General features: G+C 42.0%; 1 long non-coding RNA gene across 2 annotated transcripts; it reads right to left on the reverse strand.

Moving 5' to 3' along the window:
- Positions 1 to 166: 166 nt before the first annotated feature.
- Positions 167 to 7,690, reverse strand: LOC115522189. Of its 2 annotated transcripts, none has more exons than XR_003971277.1 (3): positions 7,526 to 7,690; positions 6,286 to 6,443; positions 167 to 643 (listed from the first exon to the last, which is right to left on the reverse strand). It is a non-coding gene; the product is annotated as an uncharacterized LOC115522189 (long non-coding RNA). The 2 variants fall into 2 exon arrangements; XR_003971276.1 differs by lacking the exon at positions 167 to 643 and adding an exon at positions 3,524 to 4,078.
- Positions 7,691 to 17,252: the final 9,562 nt, after the last annotated feature.

The following is a 17,252-nucleotide window of genomic DNA, read 5'->3' on the forward strand; positions in this document are numbered from 1 at the left end:
TCAACGCCCATCTGCTCAATGGAATTCTTCACAGCGTCCTTAAAAGTGAGGTGGTTGAAGCATATTTAGTGACTGAGACAGTGTTTGCTCTATATGGTGTGTGTGTGTGTGTGTGTGTGTGTGTGTGTGTGTGTGTACAAGATACAAAATAGCACAGGGCAGGATCCTTAGTGCAACAAAAATTTATAGATGTGATTTGAATTTTAAAAGTCTAAAATAAGCAGCAAATTGCTAATGGAAACTATTTCTGGATGATGGGATTATAGGTGGTTTAAAATTTGTTCTCTTTATCCACATTTTTGTTTATAATGAACACGTATTACTTGGGCACAATAATTCCATATTCAGAATATTTTTGGCCCCAAATGTGAGCATTGCATATAATGAGAATATACTAAAGAAAGAAACCTTCTAAAACTAGGAATTAGGGAGATCTGCTCTCCTGACAAGAGCTAATATGATTATGTCATTAGGATTTTCTTCTTAAAATCGTGATGGTTTGTAGTGAAAGCAGGTTTCCAGCCTCTGAATCCCAAGGCCCAGGATGCCAAGAAGTTGTAGAAATCCATAGGCACAGCCAGCATTCTCGTGATGAATAACTGATTTAGCTCCCATTATGCTGCATATGTAAACAGCTGTTGCCCTGATTGATAACATAGAAACAATTTTGTAAGTTTAATACTTTTTTTTTCCTCAGTCTTGCTCCTCTTCCATCTCTTTGCAACATGACACATCATTAACTGCCCTCTCCTTAGAAATATTCTACTATTTTGTGCACTGGCTGACCACGCCCCCTCACTCCCCACTGCCTCAGGGATTTCATTCACTCCTTCCTTGTCTTTTTTCTTTTTATTTGATGTAAAAGAAAAATTACAATATACAAAGAACTTTCCCCTTCCTTGAACCACTTGGGAGTAAGTTGCTTACATGATGTCCCATCACTCCATATACTTTGGTGTATATGTCTTACAAAAAAAAGGACGTTCTTGGGGCACCTGGGTGGCTCAGTCGGTTGAGTGGTTGAGTGTCTGACTTCAGCTCAGGCCATGATCTCACAGGTTCATGAATTCACACCTCCTGTAGGGCTCTGTGCTGACAGCTCAGAGCCTGGAATCTGCTTCAGATTCTGTGTCTCCCTCTCTCTCTGTCCCTTGCCCACCCACGCTCTCTCTCTCAAAAAATGAATAGATTTTTTTAAAGGACATTCTCCTACATAACAATGCAATGTCATGATCAGGAAATTAACATTGATACATTCATATTGCCTAATACCCAGACCTTATTGCACTTCAATCAATTGGCCTAATGATGAAAGGATCCAGGTCCAGAATTATTCATTACATTCAGTTATCATGTCTTTCCAGACTCCTTCAGTCTGAGACAGTGTCTAAGGTTTCTTTTGCTTTCATGATCAGGACAATTCAAAAGACTGCAGACCTATTATATTGCAGAATGTCTCTCAATTTGGGTTTATCTGTTGTTTCCTCATGATTACATTAGGGGTATGCATCTTTGGCCCCATTATTATAGGCGTGAGTGTTTTACTTGTTGAATCGTTATTTATTTTGATGCTCAAAAATTTCCCAGATTTGGCCACCTGCCAAGCTGGCTTCTATCATAATTCTTTGAGCACTTCCTTACTTCCAGGCTCATCTTGTACTTTCTCTGCTCCAGCCCTGCAACCAGCCATTTATCCAAGGTACCTTTGTTCTTTTTTAATGGAGAGTGATATGTAGAAATCAAGATCTGGGTGCTAGGTGTGTTCATTGTTCTTGGAGTGTCACTGCTTTTGGGCCTCTCAGTGGACAGTGCTAGGAAATATATATATATATATATATATATATATACACACACACACACACACACACACACACACACACTTCTATTTATTGATAGGTCAATCAATCTCTCTATGCAGAAAGCCAAGAGTGCACACCATACCTTCAATTCCAGTCCAACACCACAAGGTTTATTCTAATTTTCTCCCTTTCTGGGGTGCCTGGGGGGCTCGGTTGGTTATCTGACTTCGGCCCAGGTCATGATCTCACGTCTCATGGGTTCAAGCCCCACGTCAGGCTCTGTGCTGACAGCTCAGAGCCTGGAGCCTGCTTCAAATTCTGTGTCTCCCTCTGTCTCTGCCCCTCCCTTACTCTCTCTCTCTCTCTCTCTCTCTCGAAAATAAACATTTAAATATTTTCATTTTCTCCCTTTCTATTTCTGTGGTGTCCTCCTCCCTCGTTAGAAGGGTTATTTAATCCCTTTGTAAATCGCTGCCATTGCTGCTGCTCCCTCCACTCCCCTTGCAGACTTCAGCTTCTCCCATCTCGGCCTTGATAGCCTATGCTAGGCTAATGCACCCCTGCCCCTTGCCCTCACAGGAGTGCTTTACTTTGGGCCCCCGTCATGGCTTGGGAGCCAAATTATTCCTTCCAGGCAGGAAAGCTGGGGACAGTTTTACTCTTTCTTGAAGCTCTGGATATAATTCTCAATTCTTTCTATTCAGTAAATGGCAACTGCTCTCCTAGCTGCTCCTATTAAAAGCTCTGGAGACATTGGACTCCTTTATTTCTCTGACACCTCACATGCAATCTATCAGAAAATCCTGTCGGTTCTCCTTCTGTTTATTTCTAGAGTCTGATCACATGTCATGTCCTCCCTCATCACCATCCTGGTCCAAGCCACCCCGGGTCTCTTGCCTTGAATGACTGCAGTTGTCTGCTAGTTGGTCTCCCTGCTTCTGCCCTTGCACACCCCCAGTCTACTCTATATATAGCAGCCAGAACAATCCTTTTAAAGTGTTAGTCATGTCGTGTGCTTCCTCTGCTCAGAATTCTCCAAAGTCTTTCTATCTCATTCAGAACAAGAGCCAAAGTACTTGCAATGACTTGCAAGGCCCTACAGGATCTGGCTCCCACTCCCACTCCCACCTTTACCTCTTTTCCTACTCTTGCCCTTACCCATTTACTTTAGCCACACTGTTCTCTTGGCTGTTCTTTGCGGAAACCAAATTGTCCTGCCTCAGGGCCTTTGCACTTACTATTCCCTCTGCCTGAAATAGGTTTCCCCTAGTAACCATGTGGATGTTGCCTCTCTTCATTCAGGACTTCACTCAGATATCTCCTTACAAGAGGGGACTTTGCAGAACAACCTATCTTATCTAAAACAGCAAACTTCCTCTTCCTTTTCCCTTGCTTTATTTCTCTTCATAGTACACATCACATATCTGACACATTTGTGTATTTGTTTACTGTCTGTCTCTGTACTATATAATGGCAACTCCACGAGAGCTGAGCCCCTCTTTTATTTTTTTTGTTGTATGTCTATGGCAAGAATGGTACTGAGTACATAGTAGGTACTCAATAAATACAAGTGAATGAATAAATGAATGAACATCTATGACAATGACTACCAATTTGTCTTCAGGCCCAGCCTAGGATTTTTCTTGAAGTTCTGGCTGCCAGTTAGATATGTTCTGATGTGGGTCTGTGGCACCACAAACTGAAGCTTTATTAAAGCAGGTTCATTATCTCATGTATGTATTTATTAATTTAGAACTGAGACTTTGTTTTCCCCACTGCTGTCTTCCCAATGCCTAGAACAGTGCCTGGCATAGAGCAGGCAATTAATAGTTGTTGAATAAATGAATGGAAGATTTCCCCCTCCAAACTGTTTTCCTTGACTTGCTTGTTTCTCTTTGTAACATTATTGTTTTCCTAGTTGCTAAGACTCAAAACTCTGTCAACGTGGACTTTCCCTTCTCTTCTTTTTTCCATATCCAGTCAGTGGCCAAAAGCTGCTGTTTCTCCCACTTCTTTGGCACTGGCAATCTCGTGCTTCATCATACACCCCAAACGTCATGAAGACCTCCCAACTGGCCTCTCTCATTCCTGTTTTTCTCTCTTCAATCTATCTTTATCAGATTTTTCTATTTTTTCTCGCCCATAAAGTGCTCTGATCATGTCACTTCCTCTGGCTGAAGATTTCAATGGGTCTTTGTGCCGATTAGGGTTCTTAATTGCAGACAACAGAAATGGACTCTGGTTCACTTAAGTAGAAGAGAAATTTCCTGGAATGATATCTGGAAACACACAAAATTGACATGAAGCCTCCAGAATCAGGCTCGGGAAATAGTCAGGAACCAAGAGAGGCTAAGGAACCAGAACCTCAGTCAGGTCTTGCCTTAGGATCAACCGGATTAGGGGACTCTGCTGTTTCAGTGTAACATGGTGTGCAAAGGAGAAAAACTGGAGGTGATGGCTTGTGGCATATCATGGAGGGCTTCAGGGAAACAAATCATAAGAGACTCTTAAAAATAGAGAACAAACAGAGGGTTGATGGAGGGAGGTGGGTGGGGAATGGGCTAGATGGGTGATGGGTACTAAGGAGGGCACTTGCTGTGATGAACCCTGGGTATTGTATGTAAGGGATGAATCACTGAATTCTACTCCTGAAACCAATATTGCACTATATGTTAACTAACTAGAATTGCAACAAATTTGAAAAGAAAAAAAAATAAAATAAAAAGCCGTCTTGGACATCCAGCCCAGATGAGCCTTCAGATGACTCCAGCCCCAGCTTCAATCTGACTGCCACTGCGTGACAGACCCCAGTGAGAACTGCCCAGCTGAGTGGAGTCAACCCATAGGACTGTGAAAGATAAAAATAAAATTTTATTTTAAGCCACTAAATTGGGGGCGGGCTGTTTGTTACAAATTAATAGAGAACCAAAACTTGTCCCTTGGTGGTCCGTGTTCTGCTCTCTCTAGAATGCTTCCTCACTGTCCTTTTTTTTTTTTTTAATTTTTATTTAAATTCCAGTTAGGTAACATACAGTGTAATATTAGTTTCACCACAGCAAGTGCACTCCTTAATCCCCACCACCTATTTCCCCCACCCTCCCCCCACTTCCCCTTTGGTAACCATCAGTTTGCTCTCTACAGTTAAGAGCCTGTTTCTTGGTTTGCCCCTCTCTTTCTTTTTTTCCCCTTTGCTCATTTTTTCCCTTAAATTCCACATATGAGTGAAATCGTATGGTATTTGTCTTTCTCTGACTTATTTCACTTAGCGTAATAACTCTCCAGCCCCTTCCATGTTGTTCCAAATGGCAAGATTTCATTCCTTTTTATAGCTCAGTAATATTCTGTTGCGTATATACATGCATCTTCTTTATCCATTCATCAGTCAGTGAACACGTGGGCTATTTTCATAGTTTGGCTATTGTCGATAATGCTGTTATAAACATCAGGGTGCATGTATCCCTTTGAATTAGTATTTTTGTATTCTTTGGGTAAATGCCTAGTCCCCACTGTCCTATATTACCCATGTAGCCACTCATATCTGCACTTGTCAGAATCCTTCTGATGAGTGTGGCAGAGCACAGAGGAAAGAGCCAGGCTTTCGGGTCCATGTGTGGGATGGGAGGGGCTGAATCTAGTTTAGCCTGTCTCTATCCCTGTGACCTCAGGCAGAATAATTAATTTCTCTGGACCTCAGTTTCTGTATCTGCCATCTGGAAATTAGAAAACCTTTCTCCTGGATTTGTTTGAGGACAAGATATGAAATCTGCAAAATATCCATGTGTCTCATTTTAGTTTCAGTGAACGGTAGCCTTTAGCAGATACCAAGCCTTCTAGGCCTGCATCACTGGCATTCCTGAGGTCTACCTGTTGTCACTTATGAACTATATAGTTTTGGACAAATCCCTTAAACTTCTCTGAGCCTTACCCTCCTCATATGTAACATGGGTTTGATGATAATATCTGTATAATGGGGCTTCTTGATGGGGCTAAAGCCTGGGCTGTCTTGTGGTGTGAGGAGACACTGCCCCCTCGAGGCAGAACGCCCAAGACCCTTAAACCACATCCCTCAATCTGCAAGGCATCAGGAATCCTCTGGAAGAAGACAAAAGCTATGCCCGCAATTGGGGTTCAGGAATGAACAAACATGTCTAGTGGGCAGAGAGAATGTGGCAGATGCTAGGCTGCACGGAGGAACAGCAGAGGCCCCGAGAGTTCATCACCCAGAGAGAGAAACAGTTTTCGATGGAGTGGGAAGGGGCACACTGAACAAAGCAGGGGGAGAGGTGTTACTTGGAATGGTGTGAAGCTGGGCATGACCACCTTGTGAATCAGCACATCCCCATCCTCTACTCTCCCAGGGCCTTCCTGGTGGAGAAGGAAAGATCTGGGGTATAAGAGCACAGGCAGGGGTCACCAGGGACATACACCTCTATCATGGGAACCCTTATGAAAAGCTGAGAAGCAGCAGCAGAAGATTCTTTCTTACCTCAGAAAGGGAGAGGTGTGCCAGGAGTCCATGGGCACAGGAATCCACGGGCCAGTGAGCATGTAGACAGGCTAGCCATGATGTTGAGGTGGGTGGCATTGGGGAGTAGCCCTGACCACCTGGGAGGCAACCCCACTGGGCTTCTTCTTGGATTCCCACTAGAATCAAGGAGACAGGGAAATCCAGGAAGTTACGGATTAGCACATGCTGTGTGATTCCAGGTGCATCCTGTGCAAAAGCAAGCAAAATTAATTTCAGCTATTAGAAGGCAAGATAGTGGTTATCCCATAGTGGGAGTATGATTAGAAAGAAACATGAAGGGCATTCTGGGGGCTGGTAATGTTTTGCTTCTTCATCATGGGGCTGGTTATACCAGTCAGTGTGTTCATTTCATAAGAACTTAAGTGCACTTAAGATTTGTGCACTTTTCTGTATGCTACTTTGGTAACAAGTTAACATACACACAACTGTTTGGGAAAAGGAGGATGAACAGTCATTTTCTACTTCAAGCCCTCTGAGGTGTAGCCATATCAGGGAAGTGGGGTAAGAGATTAGGGGATTGGAGGCAGGGACCACCTGGTATCTGGCCAGACTTATTTCATTTCTCCCTCCATTCATTCACTCACTCAGTTATGGTTTATTAAATTAAGTACCTCCTACACACTGAACATCGCACAACATATAAGGGGTTAAAAAGATTATTAATAGCTATAACTTCCATTTATTGAATGCCTATTTTGGAGTAGGCACTGAATATACACCCAATCCTCATAATCCCGTGAAAGTATTAATATCCTTATCTATCAGTTGAGTCTCAGAAAGGTTAAGCAAGTTGTTCAAGGTCACACAGCATAGAAAGTGTCTGGATTTGCATACGAACATGAGTTTTGTGAACCCAAAGATGGAATACTTTTCACTGAGCTACAGTGTCCTCTAGGAATCTAGGAGTCTGCTGACAAATTGCTTTACCACGTAATGAGGCCTTACAGTCAGACTGGTCACATCCTTTCCCACTTTCAGCAGATTCCTCCATTTTTGAGCCTGTTTCCCCATCTGTACAACCAGGGTAAAAACCACGCCTTTCTCTTGGGGTTATTGTGGGAATTAAAAGACATGACGTGTATAGAGCCCAGTGTCTGGCAGTCATTAATATTTTTGAGTCCTTATCACCCATATACGACAGAACCGGACCAGGGTCAGGTTGAAGGCGGATCCCCACCCCTCCGCTCCTGATCCGAACCTCGGGCCTGATGGACTTAAGTGCGCCTTAACAGCCCGGTCCATGCTGCTAGAAAACGTGCCAGATGAAGAGCTCTCGTCCCAAACACTAGCCAAGAAAGTCACCACCAGGGAAAGTCACCACCAGGAGTCCCGCGGGGGCTGCTCTCCGGGGTTAGCCGGGACAGGCGAGAAGTCATGATATCGCGAGACCTGGTGGGATGAAGGGTTTTCAGGACGGAAGTGAGGGGCGGGTCCGAGGGAGCGCGCTCCTTTTGAAAGCTGAGGTGGAGGTATGCCGATCTTAAAGGTGGGCTGGACGCATCTGACACTCCGGGCCTCGAGTGGGGGCCACAGGAGGGGGCAAGTGGGTCGGCGGGGACCTCTGCGTGGGGTTTGGCTGGCAGTGGCCACAGCTTTTTTCACTGGGCACGCTTTGGGCCGGCCACGAGCTGTGAGCCATGCTGGCCAGGCCGCTGAACCTCCCTCCAAACGTGAGTAACCTTTCCTCCCTCTTGGCTCGACTCAGCCGTATAAAGAGCCCTTTGTAGCCTTAGGTGATTTGCCCCAATGCTGACGTAACTTCATTTTCTAGATCCTCACCCTCCCAGGCCCCCTCTATGGCCATGGAAGAGGTCGTGTTTTTATAAAGGTAGTAAAACCTGGCAGCATTATTATTATTATTATTATTATTATTATTATTATTATTTCGGGGGAGAGTGAGTGCGAGTGGTGGAGGAGCAGAGAGAGAGGGAGACAGAATCCCAAGCAGGCTCTGCACTGTCAGCACAGAGCCCCACATGGGGCTTGAACCCACTAAACGTGAGATCATGACCTAAGTGGAAATCAAGAGTCAGATGCTTAACCGACGGAGCCACCCAGGTGCCCCCAAACTAAGACATTTTAACCCAACTCTGTTAAGACCACTAGTGGTCTCTTTTCACCTATGACTTCCCTATCGGGGGAGGAGGGCACTGAAGTAGCCATGAGCATTTTTAGGCATTTTGGAGTAGGGAATACACTTAATTTGAGTTAAGTGGGACACATATATTTGCTTCCTGTATATAGTTAAGTTATTGCTCACCTTCCCAGTGTAGTAGAGGCTTCTAGAATACTTCTAACCCCCACTGTGCTGAATCACAAGCATGGTGATCTGAAGGTACCAAAGGTCCTTTGTTCCTAGAGTGTCCAGCACCAGAAGAATGAAGAGATATAAAAGATTAATCACTGCACAAGAAAATGCGGAAGTCCTTGAAATCGTATAGCTCATAAGGAAAATAAACTTGATGGAGATTTCCCCAAACTTGAGAATGATTTTAAAATAATAAGTGGGGATGACGGAAGAATCTTTTTGAACTAGGAATAATAAAGAGCAAATTTTGATCAACAGTGAGAGAAAAAGACTGAATCATCTTCCTTCTTCATAGAAAACATTACAAACTTGTCTGAGGAAACCATTAAAGAATTTGTAGCCAAAAAACGTAGTGGACAAAAAACGGATAGTGGCATGCCAGGCAATTAATATAACAAATGTGTAATTTTAAAAAAATAGAAAAATTTTTTGCATTACCTTTTTAAAATTTGTAGTTTGATGTAATTTCTCATTATAAATATTCACATCTGTACCTAATTTTGTTCTTAAAATTTTATATTCTTTTTCTTAAAGGGGTCCTATGAAATGATAAAAACTTCAGGCCCCACAAAATCTAGATACATCCTTGTGCAGTTGTCATTTCCTCCTAATCACTCTGATCAGGTCAAGGCATGTGTTTATTCTCGTAATTTCTGAGATGAGCAGATGGAAGCCTGGAGAGGTTAAGTTGCTACTGTGACTGGCAGAATGAGAATTAGAACCCAGTCTTTTTGGTTCTCAGTTCAGACATCTGGTCACTATGGACAAGTGCCCTATTCCAAAAGCTTTTCCCTTTAGTTTTCTGTGAATAGGGCTTCAGTGCATCTACTTGGCTTGCCCTTGGGTTCTGGGTTGTACGTAGTTCAGGTGAGAGGTGCAGCGAAGCTAAAAGGGGACAAGTTCTGTTTCCGAAGCGCCCCCACATCTCAGATGATGGCAGCCTGCTCTGTGGCCTTCCATCCACCGCTCCCAGCAACGAAAGGCCAGCATTTGGTGAGAGAGAACCAAGAGCTGTGGCCACAGGTCCTCAGTCTGTGTCAGGGTGAGAAGTGTGGAATCCTTGAACAGAAACAGAATCAGCTGGTGAACCGGCTGTGTGTGAATATTCATGCGAACATGTCTTTTGTTATTTCCCAAGCCAAGTATATTTTTGGTCGGTTTCCTTGGAGACTTGAGAATAAGGAGAGGTCTTACCAAGTGTAGGATAATTTTGCTAGCTCTACTTCCTTTCCAGTTCCCCAAATTAGTCACTCCATCTCACTACCTGGACTGATTTTGTCCAAGGTCACCAACAACTTCTTTGTTGCTAAATCCAACTTTTCAGTCCTCACCTTAATTGACTGTCCCCTGCTATTGGTGGGGTCTTTTGAAATGCAAATCTGATCATCTCCACTTAAAAATCCCTCAGTGGCTCCCCATTGCTTTTAGGATTAAGATACAAATCTCTAACTTGCACGGTCTGCCCGTCCTCTTCCGTCCAGTCACACACACTGAATCTTTTCTCCAGAGGCCAGTGCTCTTTTCTAGATACCAGGATTTTTTTTTTCTAATTTTTTTTTTTTTAAGTAAACTCTACCCCCAACTTGGGGCTCGAACTCATAACCCAAGACCAAGAGCCACATGCTCTACAGACAGCTAGCCACAAGGCTTTTGCACATGTTACTATATAATACATTATATTATATACTATATGTGTGTGTGTGTGTGTATACACACACCAGACCTACTATTTACCAGACATTGTTTTGGTGCTGGGACTACAGCAGTGAACAAAACTGGCAAAAATTGCTGCCATTCTGGAGCTCACCTTCTGGTGATGGTTTTTTACTGGAATGTTCCTCCCCCTCCCTCTTTTGCTTGCATGGTAAGGAGTTTATTTATTCCTATTTATTATTTTTATTTTTTAAAAAATTTTAATGTTTTTATTTATTTATTTATTTAATTTATTTTTTTTGGGACAGAGAGAGACAGAGCATGAACGGGGGAGGGGCAGAGAGAGAGGGAGACACAGAATCGGAAACAGGCTCCAGGCCCTGACCCATCAGCCCAGAGCCCGACGCGGGGCTCGAACTCACAGACCGCGAGATCGTGACCTGGCTGAAGTCGGACGCTTAACCGACTGCGCCACCCAGGCGCCCCTGTTTTTATTTATTTTTGAGACAGAGAGAGGCAGATCATGAGCAGGGGAGGGGCAGAGAGAGAGGGAGACACAGAATCTGAAGCAGGCTCCAGGCTCTGAGCTGTTAGCACAGAGCCTGACGCGGGGCTCGAACTCACAGACTGTGAGATCATGACCTGAGCTGAAGTTGGATGCTTAACCGACTGAGCCACCCAGGTGCCCCTATTATTAGTTTTAAGTAATAGCTTTGTTAAGCTATAGTTCACATACTATAAAATTCACCCACTGGAAGTATACAGTTAAACTTAGTATATTCATAGTCACCACATATTCACATAGTCATAGTGAATATTCATATTCACCACAATCAATTTCAGAACCTTTTTATTACCCTAGAAAGAAACCTGTACCCATTAATAGCCAGCTACCCCTACCTTCCACAAATTCCCCCGCCCTAGGCAACCAGTCTACTTTCTGCATCTGCAAAATTGCCAAACCTGCATTTCTTATAAATGGAATCGTACATTATGTGACCTCTTGTGACTGGCTTCTTTCACTTAGCATAACGTTTTCAAGGTTCATTTATGCTGTCATGCTGAGTCATGTGTCAGTACTTCATTTATGTTTTTATTGAGATATAATTGACGTATAATATTGTGTAAGTTTAAGTACTTCATTTGTTTTATTGCCAAATAATGTTCTGTAGTGTGATAATCCTACATTTTGTTCATCCATTCATCAGTTGAAGGACATTTGGTTTGTTTCCACTTTTTGCCTTTTATGAGTTATGCTGCTGTGAATATTTGTATATCATTTTTTGTATGGACATATGTTTTCATTTTCTTGGATATATAGCTAGGAGTGGAACTGCTAGATCATATGGTAACTCTATGTTTAACATGTTGAGAAACCGCCAGACTGTTTTTCAGAGTAGCTGCGCCATTTTACATTCCCACCAGCACTGTATGAGAGTCCCAATTTCTCCACATCCTTGCTGTTACGGGTCGAATTATGTCCCTCCAAAATTCATATGTCCCAGAGTCCCTCAGAATGTGAACTTACTTGGAAATAGGGTCATTGCATATGTAATTAGTTAAGATGAAGTCATATTGGAGCAGGTTGTGCCTCTAATCCAATAGGACTGGTGTCTTGTATTAAAAGGAGAAATCTGGACCCAGAGACTCACACACAAGGAGAATGCCCTGTGAAGACTGGAGGTGGGCTGCCACAAACCAAGCGACTACCAGAAGCTGGGACAGAGGCTTGGGACAGATCCTTCTCTAGCCCCTTTGGAGGGAGCTGGCTCTGCTGACACCTTGATCTTGGACTTCTAGCCTCTGTTAAAAGCAAGACAACAGACCCACAGTGGAGTCACTTATACTAAGTCCCACATCGCCAAACTGAGAGTTAACTTAATTATAGTTTCAACTGTCCCAGAAATGGAATCTTAAACCAGTCAATCAGGAATCACCTGATCAGCACTAGATAGACCTCTGCCGTCCCCTAAGGGAAAGTAACTCGCAATAACCAAGCTCCTTTTTTGCTGCTGTAACTTCCTTATTCCACTGCCTTCTGCCTATGAAAGTCTTTCATTTTGTACAGCTCCTTAGAGGTCCTTTCTATCTGCTAGATTGAATACTGCCTGATTCAAATCAGTTTTTGCTCAAATAAACTCTTTTTTTTTTTTTAATTTGAGACAGAGAATCTTAAGTAGGTTCCACTCTCAGCACGGAGCGCAAAGTGGGGCTTGATCCCACGACCCTGGGCCAAAATCAAGAGTCTGACACTCAACCAACTGAGCCACCCAGGGACCCCAGCTCTTAAAAATTTTAATGCGCTTTAGTTTATATTTTAACACATCTAAAACTATGCGATAGTAAATCTCTATTGTTTAAGGACTCAGTTTATGGTACTTTGTTATGGTAGCTTTAGCAAACTAATACATTCTCCAACACTGGTTATTTTCCACTTTAAAAGTTATCATTATGACTATCCCTTTGGGCGTGAAGCGGTATCTCGTTATGGTTTTGATTTGCATTTCCTTAATGCAAATGATCTGGAGCATACTTTTACATGCTTATTAGCCATTTGTATGACTTTGGATAATGTCTATTCAAATCCTCTGCTCATTTTTAAATTGGATTATTTGTCTTTTTATTATTGAGTTTTAGGAGTTCTTAATATATTCTAGTTAGAAATCCTTTTTCAGATACATGTTTTGCAAACATTTTCTCCTGTGCTCAGGGTGTGTTTACACTTTCTTGATGATGTCCTTTGAAGCACAAAAAATTTTAATTTTGATGAAGTCCACTTTACCTATTTTTTCTTTTGTTGCCTGTGCTTTTTATCTAGTGCCTGCCTGTCTTGATCTTGCTCAAATGTTACTTCCTCAGGAAGCTCACATTCCTTTGGTGTATGCTCTCACAACCATCTTTGTTATTACAGATTTGTTGGTGAGATTTATTTGTCTTCCCCACTAGATTGTGAACTCCAGGACAGTAGAGTCGAAGTCTGCTTTTTCTCTCCCCATTGTGTCCCCGGCACAGTGCCTGCTATGTAGCAGGTGCTCAGAATTATCGAATGAGTAAATACAGGCTTGACTGTATGGGCTTGTACCTGCATGAAACACTTCAGTGGTCTTGATTACACCCACTCTCCTGCTTCTACCTCTGGATTGCTCCTCAGGTTGCCCTGCTGGTTCTTCTTCCTTTACTCATCCTCTCTTCTCACCCTCCACACTCTCTTTTGCCTCCACGCTCAAGGCTCTGATTATCATCTTAAAGCTAATGACTCTCAAGTCTCTTTCCTGCATAGAAGGCTCTTCTAAGCTGCAGACCTGCATATCTGACTGTAAAGAATATGTATGCTGCAGTTGTTGAGTGTTCTATCAATGTCAGTTAGGTCAAGGTGGTTGATAGTGTTGCTTATACCTTCTGTATCCTTATGAATTTTGTCTACTTGTTTATCCCTTATTGACAGGGGGATGTTGAAACCTCTGAATATAATTCCGGATTACCCCTTGCAGTCCTATTAGTTTTTGCATCATGAATCTTGGAGCTCTGCTTTCAGGTGCATAAACACTTATGATTCTTGTGTTCTCCTGATTAACTGATCCCTTTGTCATTATATAATGACCTTCTATATTCCTGGTTATATTTTTTCTCTGAATCTACTTTGGTATTAATATAACCATTTTGGCTTTTTTTTTTTTTTTTTTTTTTTTTAGTGATAGCATGGATATGTCTTTTTCTACCCTTTTAGTTTTTATCAAAATATCTGTGTCTTTATGTTGAAAGTGTCTTTTTCTTTTTTTTTAGGAGACACATAGTTGAATCTTTTTTCAAAAATCCAAATTGACAATCTCTGCCATTTAATTAATTCAGTTACATTAAAAAATTTTTTTTAACGTTTATTTATTATTGAAAGGCAGAGAGAGACAGAGCATGAGCAGGGGAGGGGCAGAGAGAAAGGGAGACACAGAATCCGAAGTAGGCATCAGGCTCTGAGCTGTCAGCACAGAGCCCGACGCGGGGCTCAAACTCACATACCGTGAGATCATGACCTGAGCTGAAGTCGGACACTTAACTGACTGAGCTGCCCGGGCGCCCCTAATTAATTCAGTTACATTTAATGTGGTTTTTAAATATGGTTAGGTTGATTATTACCTTGCTATTTGTTTTCTATTTGTCCTATCTGTTCTTTGCTCCCTTTTCCTCCTTTTCTACCTTTTGGATTGAGTATTTTTGTTACTCCACTCTTTGCTTCATTGGATTATTAGCTATAACTCTGTGTTTCTTAATTTAGTGGCTGCTGTGAGGTTTATAGTACACATCTTAAACTTATCACTTTCTGTGTCTTCAAATTCACTAATCTTTTCTTTGCAATCTCTAATCTGTTCCTAATCTCTATCTCACACGTTGTAGTTTCATTTGTAGATGGTTAATTTAGTTCTTTTATTTTTACTTATTTAAAAAAATTTTTAATGTTTATTTATTCTTGAGGGAGAGAGACAGAGTGTGAGTGGGGGAGGGGCAGAGAGACAGGGAGACACAGAATCTGAAGGAGGCTCCAGGCTCTGAGCTATCAGCACAGAGCCCAATGTGGGGCTTGAACTCATGAGCCATGAGATCATGACCCGAGCTGAAGTTGGACGCTTAACCAACTGAGCCACGCAGGCACCCCAATTTAGGTCTTTTAAAACTTTCTTCCATGTATTCACTTAACTGTTGAGCATATATAATATAGTTACTATAACTGTTTTAATGCCCTTGTCTGCTAATCCTAAAATCTGTATCAGTTCTGGGTTGGTTTTAATTAATTTTTTTCTTCCTTTTAGATAACATTTTTCTGCTTCTTTGTAAGCCAGGTAATCTTTGGGTGCCAAACACTGTGAATTTTACTTTATTGGGTGCTGGGTTATTTTCTGTTAACTTTAATTATGTTTGAACTTTGTTCTGGGATGCAGTTAAGTTACTTGGTAACAGTTTGATCCTTCCAAGTCTTGGTTAAATTGGACCATAAAGGAAATCTTTGCAAATCTTGCAGGATTAAAATTTGACAAATAAGCTGGAAATCAGTAATAATAAAATATTAGACTTCCGGTTTCTGGATTTAGAAGTCACCACTCTGTCCTAACAACAAATAAAAAGCGAAACAAACTGAAAAATTAACAAGTCTTTGATTTGTAAGAGAAGTGAGGTCATAGGGCAAACCACTACCCCCCTCCCCCCCCATTGGCAAGAACCAATGAGCAAATGAAGAGAATCAGAGCTGGGGTCTGGGAACCAGAGCTATAGCTTATGATTTGCTCAGAGCTGAGTATGACCAATTCTGAGAGTTAGAAACTCCAGGGGGAACACAGTCATTCAGAGGCCCCCAAGCTTTTGTGAGTTTTACCTTCTGTAATTCTTTACTTTTTCAAATTATTTAAAAAAAATATTTATTTTTGGGAGAGGGAGAGAGTGGGGGAGAGGCAGAGAGAGAGGGGAACAGAGGATCTGAAGTGAGCTCTGTGCTGACAGCAGAGAGCTCCATGTGGGCCTCAAACTCAGGAGCCGTGAGATCATGACCTGAGCTGAAGTTGCGTGCCTAACTGGCTGAGCCACCCAGGCGCCCCTTACCTTCTGTAATTCAACCCAGATCTCACAGTGAATAAATAGAAAAATTTCTGCATGCTTCTGGCAGGGGGAGGAGGAAAAGGAACCATTTTGAAATACACTAGAGCATTCTGTTTGTCTTAGCAAGGTTGGCTTCTGGAGAAACTATTTAACTGGAGTCTAACTTGCTAGGGTTTATCAGAGCTTAACTGACCTGGAGGAAGGGAAATACCTAACCGCAGCTCCCTCTGGCCATCCTGTCCCACCTAATATGGAGTAGGAGGGACTGGGAAGCACATGTGAAGTTCACAGTCCAGAGGTGTAAGCTCACTAAAAGACTGAGACCTAACCATAGGACTGTGGAATGCTTTCTCTCCCCCTATAATTTACTACATTCCTAAAAACTGTTTATAATGGTTCCTTTAGCCCAGTACATCATGCCTGGCCATTAAAAAAAAAAAAATCATAAGACATATATACATTTAATAATGTGACTCTTTAAAAATTTTTTATTTAATTTATTGTTTTAATTTACATCCAAGTTAGCATATAGTGTGCAACAATGATTTCAGGAGTAGATTCCTTAATGCCCCTTACCCATTTAGCCCATCCCCCCTCCCAGAGCCCCTCCAGTAACCCTCTGTTTGTTCTCCATTTTTAAGTCTCTTATGTTTTTGTCCCCCTCCCTGCTTTTATATTATTTTTGCTTCCCTTCCCTTATGTTCATCTGTTTTGTATCTTAAAGTCCTCATATGAATGAAGTCATATGATATTTGTCTTTCTCTGACAGACTAGTTTCCCTTAGCATAATACCCTCTAGTTCCATCCACGTAGTTGCGAATGGCAAGATTTCATTCATTCTGATTGTCGAGTAATACTCCATTGTATGTATATGCTACATCTCTATCCATTCATCCATCAATGGACGTTTGCCGGTTCTTTCCATACTTTGGCTATTGTTGATAGTGTTGCTATAAACATTGGATGTGCATGTGCCCCTTCGAAACAGCATACCTATGTACCCCTTGGATAAATACCTAGTAGTGCAATTGTTGGGTTGTAGGGTAGTTCTATTTTTAATTTTTTGAGGAACCTCCATACTGTTTTCCAGAGTGGCTGCACCAATTTGCATTTCCACCAGCAGTGCAAAAGAGATCTTTCTCTGCATCCTCACCAACATCTGTTGTTGCCTGAGTTGTTAATGTTAGCCATTCTGACAGGTGTAAGGTGGTATCTCATTGTGGTTTTGATTTGAATTTCCCTGATGATGAGTGATGTTGAGCATTTTTTCATGCGTTGGTTGGCCATCTTGAGGTCTTTGGAGAAGTGTCTATTCATGTCTTTTGCCCATTTCTTCACTAGATTATTTGTTTTTTGGGTGTTGATTGATAAGTTCTTTATA

The sequence above is a fragment of the Lynx canadensis genome, chromosome C1, assembly GCF_007474595.2.
Source record: "Lynx canadensis isolate LIC74 chromosome C1, mLynCan4.pri.v2, whole genome shotgun sequence".
Classification (NCBI taxonomy): Eukaryota; Metazoa; Chordata; class Mammalia; order Carnivora; family Felidae; genus Lynx; species Lynx canadensis.